The 14,317-nt window shown below is 46.3% G+C and overlaps 1 pseudogene; it reads right to left on the bottom strand.

Moving 5' to 3' along the window:
* Positions 1-9,737: 9,737 nt before the first annotated feature.
* On the bottom strand, positions 9,738-9,858 carry LOC116097321 (annotated as a pseudogene).
* Between the last annotated feature and the right edge of the window lie 4,459 nt (positions 9,859-14,317).

Below are 14,317 nucleotides of genomic sequence, written 5' to 3'. Positions count from 1 at the left end.
CAACCCACCTCTCTAGGCATTTATACACCCTCTGAAAAGTTCCCAGAATTCCAAAAGTCACACAATGACAGAAACTATCTGCCCCTGGGAAAACCACACCTGTGCTAGAGCAGGAGGCAAATCACAGTCAGCTGCTGCAGACAGTCTGCCGCAGCCCCTTATCCTCAAGCTTGGGACTAAAATGAAAACATGTTCTTATAATATTTCTGTGTTTTAAAAAGAAACCAAAATTCCGGAATTGTCACTACTCCCCTCACCCCTCCTTTCTCTTTCTTTAAGTCAGGGTCTTGCTCTGTAGCCTAGGCCTGATGCTAAGATTCTAGGCACATACCGTTTTATAAAGATTACATTAAATGTGTGATCAGGTCTTACTGAAGGTTTCTTGCTGTGGTTCTGTGACTACTGGGGAAGCCTTTGTTGCTATGGACAGGAAAAAAAATCAGCTAGTATCTGAAAGTGGTCTTGGGAAAACTTTCCAAACTGGTAGAGAAACACATAGGCCCATGGGAATGGAGACTGAGGGCAGAGATGTGCCTGTAGACAGAGACATGATCAGCTAGGATCCCCCGAGGCTGAGTTGGGGGCAGCTGACTACAGCAGCCCACACTGGCTTCTGACTCTCCTGTGATCTTTGAGGTAGCTGGCACCCTGCAGCCCATGGACATGCCCCAAGGCCAGGACCAGGCTCAGTGGAAACAGAACAGAGGGCTTGGCTTGCTTGTCAGAAGGCATAGGCACGCACGTGTGGATTTACGTGTGGATTTGCATAGGCACGCACGTGTGGATTTACATGTGGATTTATTCTGCTTAACAGTTTTTATGTGTGTTTAGCACAGACGTGCCAATACGGATCTGTGTCTAATTAAGGTCAGATGAGCTCCTCCAGCCAGTAAAGATAAAAACTCTAAGTGATAAGAAGGCACCCGACGATTTAATTGGCAGCGTTTTTTCTTTCTTAGTGGTCCATAAAATAGCAGAGTGTTTTCCCATCAATAGAGCCTTAAACTCAAGAAATATTCTAGGTAAAACCGAGGGCTGCGCACAAGCTGCATGGTCTCACATTTCCTTCTGGTGGCAGCCTTAGAAGGTGCTGGATGAGAAGGGAGAGACTTAACCAGGGGCCTCCAGGAGTCGGGGTTGGTGGGAGGCTAGGGGGCGGGGCCTGAGCCTGAAGAGAGACCGATAGTCTTGGGGATGGAGATGCTTGGTTACAAAGTGTCCTGTTAGGTTCCGTTGTCAACACAGTCCAGACACATTTGAGGGATTCTCAGTTGGGGGATTGTGCTGATCAAACTGTCTTATGACGATGCCTGTGAGGAATTGTCCTGATTGTCCAGCCACTGAGGGTAACACCATCCCTAGGCGGGTGAACCTGATATGTATAGGAAATCTGGTTAAGCATGATCCTGGGGCAAGCCTTGGGGTGCTCCAGTAAGCAGCGTTTCTCCATGGTTCCTGCTTTGAGTTCCTGCTTGGAGTTCTCCCAGTGACGCACTGTGGCTTGCAGTATAAGCTGAAATAAGCCCTTTCCTCCAGAAGCGGCTTTTGGTCATGGTGTTTATTACATCGACAGAAAAGCAGATTAGAACATGCAGCAGCCATGACCAGCACATGTCAAGTAGCCCTTAAAGCACGTCCCAGTGGTCCTGGGAGACGTTGGTACTTCCTGGATAGATGTACAGCAGAGAAAGGAGTAGGCAGCTGCCAGATAGGCATGGAGCTACGTATACTACAGGCAGAGAAGGCTCTGAAATGAGAGAAAGGAAGGGTGCTGTGTGGTCCCATTGTGCATACTGGGTGCTATGTGGTCCCACTGTGCACACTGGGTATCCTGTGGTCCCACTGGGTGCTCTGTGGCCCTACTGTTCACACTGGGTGTTCTGTGGTCCTGTTGTACACACTTGGGTGCTCTGTGATCCTATTGTACACACTGACCCACACAGGGTGCTCTGTGGACCTACTGTCCACACTGTGTGTTCTGTGGTCCCACTGTACACACTGGCCTCTCTGGCTCCTGTGGGCAGCTATATTCACATCCTGTTCTAATCATCTGGTGTGGTGTCAAGAATATACCAGCTAAACCATTCGGTACTCCTCTACCTCTTATGTAAGAGAGAGTCTTACTCTAGCCTCGGATGGCCTCAAGTCTACCTCTTATGTAAGAGAGGGTCTTACTCTAGCCTCTGATGGCCTCAAGTCTACCTCTTATGTAAGAGAGGGTCTACTCTAGCCTCGGATGGCCTCAAGTCTACCTGTTATGTAAGAGAGGGTCTTACTCTAGCCTCGGATGGCCTCAAGTCTACCTGTTATGTAAGAGAGGGTCTTACTCTAGCCTCGGATGGCCTCAAGTCTACCTCTTATGTAAGAGAGGGTCTTACTCTAGCCTCGGATGTCCTCAAGTTTACCTGTTATGTAAGAGAGGGTCTTACTCTAGCCTCGGATGGCCTCAAGTTTATGCCCCTGCTTCCTTTTCCCAATGTGCTGATGTTATAGATGTGAACCACTATAGCTGGCAGACCATTCTTACATGTGGACGGAAAGAGGGGCCAAGGACTACCGTTTATGAAAACTTAATTACCTTCCACGGCCCTTCCTCCATCACACCTGGGATGGTGGTAGAGGATATGAATCTGTGAATTGTGGGGCAAACATTTAGTCTTTAACAGACTCCAGGGACCTACAGACCCTCCTGACTCCCTATGATGGTTTATATATGTTTGGCCCATAGAGTGGCACTATTAGGAGGTGTAGCCTTGGGGAGTAGGTGTGGCCTTGTTGGAGTAGGTGTATCACTGTGGGTGTGGTTTTTGAGACCCTCATCCTAGCTGCCTGGAAGTCATTCTACTGCTAGCTGCCTTAGGAATAAGAGGTGGAACTCTCAGCTCCTCCAGTACCACTTCCACCTGGATATCCACCTTGATGATGATGGACTGAACCTCTGACCTGTAAGCCAGCCCCAATTAAATGTTGTCCTTGTAAGAGTTGCCTTGGTTATGGTGTCTGTTCACAGCAGTAAAACCCTAAGTAAGACACTACCCAGGGACCCACAGACCCCGAGTCCCACTCCCAGCCAATGTCGTCCTCTCTGAGCTATATGGTCTCCCTTCTTTTTTGGAGTGCTGAAGCAGACAGACAGACAGACCCAGGGTCTTGATCCTAAGATTGCCAAGTCTTGGAGCATTTGGAGACTGCTCAGGCATTTTTTTTTTTTCTGGTGGAGACACAAAATCCAAGTTACTGGAGGGTCTTGGTGATCTGGAGTGTATCACGCTCCAAGGTCCTGGTTTCCACCCCTACTTTCCATCAGGATCTGCTTCCTCCCCAAAGCAGCTGGGCCGCCCCTGCCTGGGACCCCGGTAGTCTCTGAATCATCACTGATGGGGCTTGTGCAGGGTTTGTCTGCTCGTGTTTTGCTCCTGCACGATGGCTGAGGCATTGCTCTGTGGGATGCAGGGGATGCCGAAGGTTCTGTGGTCGTGTAATGGACCCAGGGTGGATTCTGCTACACACAGGCCACTCAGGGCTATTGTCCCAGGTCAGCTCTCCGTCAGTACATCTGGGACAAGATGGTCCCTGGGGTACTTGCAGGACTTGGAACTATGTCCGCACAAACCTTGGCCACCTGGAAGTCACTCTGGAGCACCAGGGACACTCAGAAGACAATTCAGAGACTCCAAGCTCCCACACGTGGGGAGGAGAGTGTCCTGCTGTGACTTACAGCCCACATTCTTGTCAAGATGCACTGCTGTAGAAGAAAGGGGTGACCATCTGTGGCCATACACAGAGAGAAGGGCTGTAGGATTCAGGGGAGGGATCAAGGGCTGGCGGCCACTGTTTCTGGCAGAGTAGTCCCAATTTGGCCCTGATCCCAGACCCGAGGCCCAGGAAACAAGATGGTACTGTATGGCGCACCAGCTGACATGGGACTCATTTGTTTGCTCATGTTGCCCTCCCTCCTGGGCTCTGAACGTTGTCCAGAACCGAGCTCAAAGCCCAGCCTTTGAGTAGAGTTGCAGAGAGGACCACACAGTCTGCTTCAGTTGTCTTTCATGTTTAACACCAAACTCTTCCAGAATGAAACCCCTGCTCTGGTGAGCCCCGCACTATGCCTAGACTGTTTGGAATCCCCAGTCCCCCTTCACTTGGACCCCTGTCTTCTCTACCAGCTCTCTTCCCATGCTTGGACCGGGTCCTGGTCTTCCACCTGGCCAGCCCATCAAGTTCTGGTTTCCTGACTACAGAGACCTATGCAGCAGTCCGTTGCCATATGGAGGGACCCAGCTAGTGACATTTTATTTCTGTATAGAGAAGAGGTTCCAGTGGTCCTTGGGATGTATAAGGGACTTCTCTGTGGAGCCTGCTGAATAGGTGCGCACAGAGGTCAAAGCCAGCTGTGGTGGCATGGACTTCTTCCTGCCTGTGTTGCTGGGCTTGGGAGGTGTCTGTGGTCTGGCCCAGGCCTAATGTTATAGGGCCAGTGTATGCCACCTGTGGATCCTCTCGGAACCTGCCCACCATCTTTTGCTCCAGAGAAATAAGAGTCAGCTCTACTGGCCAGGGGAGGTGCAGGGCCTGCTCTCCGGAGTGCTGCAGCTGATGAGGGGGTGTGGCTAGCGCTCGTGCTCTCCTGACCCCAGGGTCAGGTCTCCCACAGGCAAGAAAGGAAGGAGAGAGGAGGGAGGAGGGAGAAGGGAGGAGGGTACCTCTCCTTCGTTCATGTTACACAATGGGTCATGAATGGCATGGCCAGGTTGTATCCTCCCAGCTGGCTCTCTCCAAACTCCCACAATGTGTGGTCTGCTCTCCTGAGTGTGGCAGCCGGGTAGGGGTGGGGTCAGCTCTCCTGCTTTCATGCCTGTAGGCTTAGATGTTTCAAAACCGACTTTTGAATAATAAGTCAAGTCTCTGTGTTGTCCAGTCTCTGTGTTATTGATCATTTGGGCTATCCCTTTTGAAGCTGATGCGAGGCAGTCTGTGAGAGTGAATCACTCAGGCTTATTTGCTTTGTGAAGACATTCATGTCTCAGCAGCTAAGAGGTTTTCCCTGGTCAGATCTAATTGTTATAAGTTTTGTTGGTAACCATATTTTTTTTATTCCCTGTAGATACATAAGCATAGCCACATCCTCATCTTAACACTATTGCAGGTTTCTGTTCTATTGTCAGCACAGCCTTAGAGTCTATTGGCTGGCCCAGGTCCTCAGTTGTTTCAATAACCCCGTGTCTCTCAGCTGTGTTGTTCCTTTCTCACCAACATTAAGAAAATTGAGAGTTAATAATGTATTATTTAGTCTGTCCCTGGGGGGGTCTACTCTTCATTTTTGATTAATAAACACCACTTTTAAGGAACAATTGGCTTATTTTCTATAACTGCTTGTCCTGTGGGATCGTGTGGTATACTAGTTGCATGCTTTATATTGTAATATGTAAAGAATTGTTTCATTTTATTGGATACATATGCAGAGCATTATCAGTTTTAATTTGTGCAGGTGTCCCCATGATTGTCATTATTTCCAATAAGTGTATAATCATGCAATCAGCCTTTTCAGAACTTAAGGCAGTTGCCCATGGAAACCTGTACATGTCAATGGTGTAGTGTGTGTATGTTTGCCTTCCAAATTCTGCAAAATAGAAGACACCTGACTGCCAGATGCCATTTCATTTGGTCCCCTAGGGTTACTGCCAGCGGGTAGCAGAATTTGGTCATATAAAGAACCTGTAGGACTTTTTAAAAATTATTTCTTTGGCTTGTTGCCAAGTGATAGAATTTTTTTCTTTAACCCTCTCTCATTAATATGATGTTCTTAATGAAAATTTGAGGCTTCTAACACATTTTCTATTAGTAATTGGTCAATTTCCTCATTTCCTTGAGCTGATGGGCCTAGCAAGCCTGTATGAGACTGAATGTGAGTAATGTATAGTGGATGGTTTCTATTCCTGATGGCATGCTGTAATTGTATAAATAGCAAAGTTAATTCTGAGTTATCAGGTACAAATTCAGCTGTCTTTACATGCAAAATAACTTTCCACATATAAAGAATCAGTGACTATGTAAAGAGATAATCAGGATAATCTAACAGTATCACAAGGGTGACTTTCGAACTGAGGAATATGGACTTTTGAGCACCTTGCTTATTTTATCTGACTTATAACTGCCTTCCCCATCTTGTTTGCATCTGCATAGAATGTTGGTGCCTCTAGGACTGGTATTCTCTTTACTATATGTAGAAGAATGCAATGAGTTCTTTTTATAAACTGTATACATTTGCTTTTTGGATATTTGTTAATAATGTTGCCCATACTACAAGTTCTTTCCAATCTTCATTGATTACCCATAATGACATGATCTCAGCATTTGTAGAGGCACCACAATCCCAACCAGATCTGTTCCTGACAATTGGCACAATCTTATTCTACCTTTTATAATTAATTTAAATCTTTTCTTTATAAGATGACCTCATTTTTCTACTTTGTTTATGAGCTAAAAAATTAATTCCATAATATTATTTTCTGTTTGCATAATGAGCCCAGTGGAAGAATGAATTGAAGGCAAAATGACCAAAATATAATCAAGTTTAGCATCAGTTCAATTCAAATATGCTTCTTGCAGGTTTTGTTCTTTAAGAATTAACTCGGGGCTGGAAAGATGACTCAGTGGGTTAGAGCTCTTCCAAAGGTCCTGAGTTCAAATCCCAGCAACCACATGGTGGCTTACAACCACCTGTAATGAGATCAGACGCCCTCTTCTGGTGCATCAGAAGTCAGCTACAGTGTACTTAGATATAATAATAAATAAATCTTAAAAAAAAAGAATTAACTCTTTTTCTGCATCAGCTGTTAGATATCTTGGACTGCTTAAATTTGACTTTCCTTGTAATATTTGAAATAAATTACTTAACTCATGTGTACTTAATCCAATTATAGGCCTCAGCCAGTTATCTCCCACTAATTTGTGAAAATCGTGAAATGTTTTCAATTCGTCCCTATGGATCTGTACCTTTTGTGGTTGAATTTTTGGATGATTGATTTTACAACCCAAATAACTATGTGAATCTTCGTTTTTGTTTTTGTTTTTGTTTTTCAGGAGCAATCTGTAATACCCAGCATGACAGAATTCTTTGTGTCTTCTTAAACATATTCTCTAAAACATCTTTATTTGATGGGAGGAGGGAGAAGGGAGGACATAGAAGGGAGGACTCAGCCAGCAGAATGCCATCCATATCATGATAAATGATAGACTGAGGGAATTGCTTATGAATTATTTCTAATGGTTGATGCATAAAATACTGACATAAAGTTGGACTATTTAACATTCCCTGTGGAAGTACCTTCCAGTGGTATGTCTTTAGTGGATGACTATTATTCAAAGTAGGTGTGCAGAAAGCAAATCTTTCCCAGCCTGCTCATGCAAGGGTATTGTGAAAGAGCAACCTTCCAAGTTAATTATTATTACAGGCCATGATTTCTGAACAAAGATGGTAAAGGAAGTTCAGGCTGAAAAGGACTCATTGGTTGAATTACTTTGTTAACTGCCTTTAAATCCATTATCATGCTCCATTGATCTGATTTATTTATTTTTTTTACAACAAACACAGGGGAATTCCATGGGCTGGTAGACTCTTCCATATGTTGGCCTCCAACTGTTCTTAGTAGTTGTTCAAGTGCCTGCAATTTTTCTTTTGTTATGGGCCACTTCTCTTGTCATACAGGTTGGATTGATAATTATTTTAGGGATAAGGCTGTTGGTTTGTCACCCACATAAGGTTTCTACTTCCCTGTTTGTCCTTCTGGTCCACACAGGTAATCCACGGGACACTTTGTCTTGTTCCTAATAACTTACCATTTCCAAAAAATTGTGTGTAAACCTGCTGAAGTGGCCAATCTGGATTCCAAGACTTTTGGGAAAGTGTACTAAGATCAGCTCCTGTGTCCACCAGACCTTCTATGTCCACACCATTCACTTGTACCGTTAATCTGGGTCTCTGATCATTGACCAGAGCACACGTTTTCCAGGACTCCCCAAATCTCCTGCTCTTTCTATTGGAGTAGCTTTGCTCTTGATGTAAGGAAACAACAACCGCTGGGCAATTCTATCACCTGCATCAATTTGCATCTCCTTTGTCACATATGCCATAATTTTCATTTCTTCCTTGCTGTCCCCATCTATTATACTGGGATGCACAATAAATCCTTGAGAAGTTATTCTACTTCTTCCCAAGGTTATTGTCACTGTCCCTGAAGGTAAGGGACCATACAAGACAGTGGTTAACTTGTAACAATAGGGTAAGAGGCGTATCTGAGGCCAGATCCAAAGCTGCACTCCCTCCTGTAGCATGGATAAGATCAGAAGTACTTAATTCTGATTTTCTTGCCTGCTTGGTACTTTTTGACCGACCAAAGTTAGATGGTTCAGATTGTTTATTTGTGGGGCCTCAGCTGACAGGACCCCTTTGTTCATTTCCAAAGGGCAAGAGGTTACCTTGTATACCCCACGATACCCAGGTGAGGGGTGGGGCCAGTTCTACCCAGCCCTCAGACATCAACATGTGCCAAGGCAACATTCTAGATCAGGGACATCTGCCTGGCCTTTGGTGGTAACAGACCCTGCTGCTGCAGGGCCATGGACCCGATGTGGCTCTTGGTGGCAGCATCGGGCAGGACCCCACCATGGTTGCTGCTGACACCAGGCTGTCCCTCACTACCCTCGAGTCTTCAGTTCTGCCTCTCTTCACTGTGTACACATCCTTCTGTTTCTCTTTCTCTTGTACTTATCCACCACTTTATTGCTCTTAGTAATGGTACCCAAGGTCTCTTGTGGGGAGCCGCTGCTGCCACACTATATATTTGGTACCTGGTCTCCGGCCAGAGCAGAGAGCATTGTGTTAAACAAGCCCTTAATTGGAAAAGCTGAGTGCCTCCAGTTTGTGATGCAAGCTGGCATGATTTCCCACAGCCTATTATGTTTTGCCACATAAGCCGATGCTGATTGGGACCAGGGAAAGTATTTAACCTGCGAGGGCTGGGGGCTGGAGAGAGAAGATAGAGAGAGAAAGAAGAGGGAGAAGGGAGAAGAAGAAAAAATGAACGAATGAGCCGGGCGTGGTGGCGCACGCCTTTAATCCCAGCACTTGGGAGGCAGAGGCAGGTGGATTTCTGAGTTCGAGGCCAGCCTGGTCTACAGAGTGAGCTCCAGGACAGCCAGGGCTACACAGAGAAACCCTGTCTCGAAAAACCAAAAAAAAAAAAAAAAAAAAAAAAAAAATGAACGAATGATTCTGTAGTACAAGGTTCCTGAATAAACTGCCTGGAGAAGAGTTCGTGGTTGCCTCCTTATTTCCGCTGGTCAGTGAGGTGGCGACAGTCTCTGAGTGTCTGGGGTCATCTCAGGAGTGGTCTCAGGAGTGCTATGACCTGCTGGTGCATTATGGTGACAGGGAGGGGTCATCTCAGGCATGGTCTGCCCCCAATCCCCAAAGCCTGCATGATGCTAGACTGGTCTCAGGCTATCTCCATGTCTGGGCCCCATGGCACCAGTTTGATGGTCATCTTGGGCTTGCTCCTCACCCAGTCCACCCCAGTGGCCCTTCGCAAAGATTGTCTGGCCCAGGCTTACTCCTGTCCTGAGTCCATGGTTCCAGGAGATGTTCTTATGGTCTCTGGCTTGCTCTCTGTCCTAGGAGCCTGTCCAGCCCTGCCCGCACTGGACTGGTGGTCATCCCAGGCTTGCTTTTCTCAGGGGGTATTAGGCTAATCATTCAGATGTCAGAACACTTAAGTGTAGACATAACCTCTCTCCTCTCTGCCACCTACTGATGTATATGTGACACAGCAGCCACACCTGCAAGCCTCTAGAAGCAGGTATTTTTATTTTATGTGTATGAGTATTTTATCAGAGTGTATATATGTATGTATGTATGTACATATGTATGTATGTATGTATATACAGTAAGTGCATGCCCACAGAGGCCAGAAGAGGGCATGTGCTCCTTGGAATAGGAGTGACAGACTATTGTAAGCCACCATGTGCATGCTAGGCACAGAATCTGGGTCTTTCACAAAAGCAGAGAGGCTCTTCACTGCTAAGCCCCTCCCCTTATATTTTGAGACAGGATCTTCACTTGCTACACCGTTTGTTTCTGTCATCCGGACACAAGTCAGAGTTACTTGGGAAGAGAGAATATAAATTTAGAACACACCTCTATAGGATTTCCCACCAGTAAGACTGAGGGTCATTTTATTGATTAATTATTGATTAATGATTGATGTGGGAATGCCCAGCCTGCTGTGGGTTGCCACCCTTACGCAGGTATTCCTTCAGCATATAAGGAACTAGTCTGAGGAGGCTACAGGAAACAAGCTGGTAAGTGATGTTCCTCCACAGTCTCAGCTTCAGTTCTTGCCTCTAGGTTCCTGCCTCCTCCAGGTTCCTGTCACCTCCAGGTTCCTGCCTCCTCCAGGTTCCTGCCTCCTCCAGGTTCCTGTCTCCTCCAGGTTCCTCCCTTCTCCAGGTTCCTCCCTCCTCCAGGTTCCTCCCTCCTCCAGGTTCCTGCCTCCTCCAGGTTCCTGCCTCCTCCAGGTTCCTCCCTCCTCCAGGTTCCTGCCTCATCCAGGTTCCTGCTTCTCCAGGTTCCTCCCTCCTCCAAGTTCCTGCCTCTAGGTTCCTGCCTCCTCCAGGTTCCTCCCTCCTCCAGGTTCCTCCCTCTTCCAGGTTCCTGCCTCCTCCAAGTTCCTGCCTCCAGGTTCCTGCCTCCTCCAGGTTCCTGCCTCCTCCAGGTTCCTCCCTCTTCCAGATTCCTGCCTCCTCCAGGTTTCTGCATCCAGGTTCCTGCCCTGACTTCTCTGGATGATGGATCACACTTGCCAACTGAAATAAACACTTTCTTCTTCCAAGCTGATCTTGGTCAAGGTCTTTATTGCAGCTATAGAAACCTTTGCTATGACAGGGTCTCCCAGTGAGCTTGGAACTCATTGAGTTTAGTAGGATGGAGGGTCATCAAACCACAGTGATCCTGATGATAGTGATCTTGTCTTTAAAAATGAATTAATTAAATTACTTTATATCATGACAACAGTTTCCCATCCCTCCTGTTTTAGTTAGGGCTTTACTGCTGTGAACAGACACCATGACCAAGGCAACTCTTATAAGGACAACATTTAATTGGAGCTGCCTTACAGGTTCAGAGGGTCAGGCCTTTATCATCAAGGTGGGACCATGACAGCATCCAGGCAGGCACAGTGCAGGAGGAGCTGAGAGTTCAACATCTTCTTCTGAAGTCAGCTACAAGACTGACTTGAGGCGGCTAGGACAAGGGTCTTAAAGCCCACACCCACAGTGCTACACCTATTCCAACAAGGCTACCCTTCCTAATAGTACCACTCCCTGGGACAAACATATTCAAACCACCACACTTCCTCTCCCCCAAGTCCTCCCCTCACCCAACTCACTCCTCCCCACTTTCTCTTCAGAAAAGGGGAGGCCTCCCATGAATATCAAACAGCTTTGGCATATCAAGTTGCAGTAAGACTAGGCCCATCTTATCTTTTTGAGACTAGATGAGGCAGCCCAAATGGGAGAAAGTGTCCCAAAAGCAGGTGACAGAGTCAGAGACAGCCCCCTTCCTGTCATTAGGGTTCCCACATGAAGACTAAGCTACATCCCATGCATGCTCTCTGGCTGGCAGTTCAGTCTCCGTGAGCCCCCGTGGGCCCAGGTTAGTTGATTCTGTAGGTTTCTTGTTGTGTCCTTAACCCCTCTACAAGCATGTACTCTACAATAGAAAGTTGAAGGGAAGAGAGAGATGCCTCCTTTTCAATCTTGTTGGATTAAAAAAAATCTAATCCAAGTGTTTGAGATTCTAATTACATTGAAGTGAGCAGCGCCAAGAGTCAGTAAGGAGTTAATTTATGCACCACCAGAGTCTCATACCAAAGCTTTCTTGCTGGAGGGTGCTTGGTGACCTTGTGGTTGAAGTTGATGACTCTGTTGGCACCGTCTTTTCTATGGCTGCTAAGAGTGGATGGTATTTCCTTCCCCGAGTCCTCTTGGACACTTCTGTGTAGAGTTTGGAGGGACGTGTTTGTACAGCGGCTCGTATTTGAAAGTGTTCAAGCTATTCATGGCAGGGAACTGCTGACTTTCTGAAGCGTCTTTTGGGGACATCAGCTATGGGAGGAAAACAGTTAGGAATGTAAGAAAAGATCAAAGCATCATGACATTCTCCATAAGGAGAGATCTAGCCACCAGACACGTGAATACGCCTGACAGTACAGCGTCTGCAAACACACGATGAGGTGAAAAGAAAGGGAACATACATGGATCGGTCACTGTGACAGCACAGCCAGGGAACAGAAGGGAGGGACAGGGAGTCTGAGCCACCCAGAGGAAGCCCTCCTGGTAGGCACAGCACCTGCCTTTTCCTGTGCAGACACCCAAGTCCCAGAAATGGAGTCTACCTTCATAAGTGGACAAGTGTCAGTGAGTGTTTAGGAACTAGCAAAGTAACCGTGTTGTCTAATCACAAACCATGATGAAACCCTGGAGCCCAGGAGATTCTAAGGTTGCTGTTGTTCTTGCAGAGGACCTGGGCTAGATTTCTAGCACCTCATGGCAGCTTAAAACCTCCTGTTGCAACTCCAGTTCCAGGAGGATCTGATGCCCTCTACTGGTTCCTTCAGGCAACACACACACACACACACACACACACATAGACACACACACACAATACACACATAGGCTAACATTTATGCACATAAATTAAAAAATAAATAGATCTTTAAAAAATGAAGTTCAATCCAAGAAAAGAAGCATTTTTTTTAATTACCTTCTGAGGAACAGAAATTTCTATCAATAAATTTTTTTTAAATAAACAAACACTTGTTTTTAAGGGAAATAAGAAACACATAGAATATGTGATAATAAAATGGGATTGGCTTACTTAATGAGACAGCCCATTTGGAGACCTACCAAAGAGAAAGTGACAGGAGCTGAGCAGTTAAGAGGCAGAGCTGGAGGGACAGCCAGAGACGCTCCATCCTGACCCTCCTCGAGAACAGAGAGAAGACAACAGCCAGAGCAGGCAAAACCTACAGTTGCTGAATAAACCCAAAATCTAGTATAAAAAAGTAGACATGTCTCAGCCTGGGCAATTCTGAGAAATAGATTCCTGTTTTTTACTTTCCTATCCTCCATCTCCCAGGACCCCTGATTCCCTGCCCATGCCTCCACCTCCCCAGGTTTACCCTTATAAACTTTAAAAAAGATTGGACTTCTGGGAAATGAAGATGAAAAAGGGAGGAAGGGAGGGAGGGAAAGAGGGAGGGAAAGAAGGGCAGAGAAGAGGGAGGAGACAAGAGGGAGGGAGAGAAAGGGAGAGAAGGGGAAAGGGGGAGGGAGGGAGAGAGAAAAAGAGGAGGAGAGGGAGAGGAAGAGGAGGAGGGAGGGAGAGGGAGAGGAGCGAGAGAGGTTGAAAGCATACAGGTTCAGAAAATGGCACCACAAACAGACATGACATTTTTATAAACTTGATGTGTGATATGGGCAAATAAAACAGATGTCTGGAACACAGCTGTGTTCACCAGAAAAGGGTAGATGGTGGCCAGAAGCCGTCTGCCATGGAAGACCTAAGGCTGGAGGACTCCAGGGATTTCTGCAACATTTCCTTTCTTCCTTTCCCTCGCTTGTTCCCTTGCTCCTTGCTTATTTTGGGGGGATAGGATCTCATTAGCCAAGGATAGCCTTAGGCTCTGTATCTGAGGATGACCTTGAACTCTTGGTTGCCTTCTGACCTCCACCTAGGTCTGGGACTTCAGATGTGCAGGGCCACAACCAGCTTCTGGGGTCTTTTCTAGGAACAGCCAATTTCTATTTCTATATAAAGCATTTAGAAAGTAGAAAACACATAACAGTTCTTTTATCAAAAGATAAAAGTATCTTTTGTATACTTTAACAAGTATACAAAATATATACATATTTTTTGTATAAGTACAAAAATATGAGTTACTAGAACCTGAGAGTGGTTCTAAGCTATGAGACAGGAGTGATGTAGGGGCAACTAAGAACTGATTCCTGTGTTTATTCTCCACAGCCCAGCCAGGGCAGGAAGAGCAGGGGACGGGCTTATTGCCCATGTCTTGGTTGAAGCACCACATCTTGAGTCACAATCAACAGACATTCGTTCCTCAGTCCTGGGAGCTGGGAGTCCAAGGTCAGGGTGCTGGTACGTGGCAAGGACTGTCTTGCTGCCTGATTGCACAGCAGAAGGGCAGTGACCCCATGTGGCCTCCTCATCTCTTAAAGGTCCCGTTTTCTAACATGGCAC

The sequence above is a fragment of the Mastomys coucha genome, unplaced genomic scaffold (assembly GCF_008632895.1).
Source record: "Mastomys coucha isolate ucsf_1 unplaced genomic scaffold, UCSF_Mcou_1 pScaffold18, whole genome shotgun sequence".
NCBI classification, from domain to species: domain Eukaryota; kingdom Metazoa; phylum Chordata; class Mammalia; order Rodentia; family Muridae; genus Mastomys; species Mastomys coucha.
Note: the sequence above shows the minus strand (reverse complement) of the source record. Positions and strands in the feature narration are given on the sequence as shown.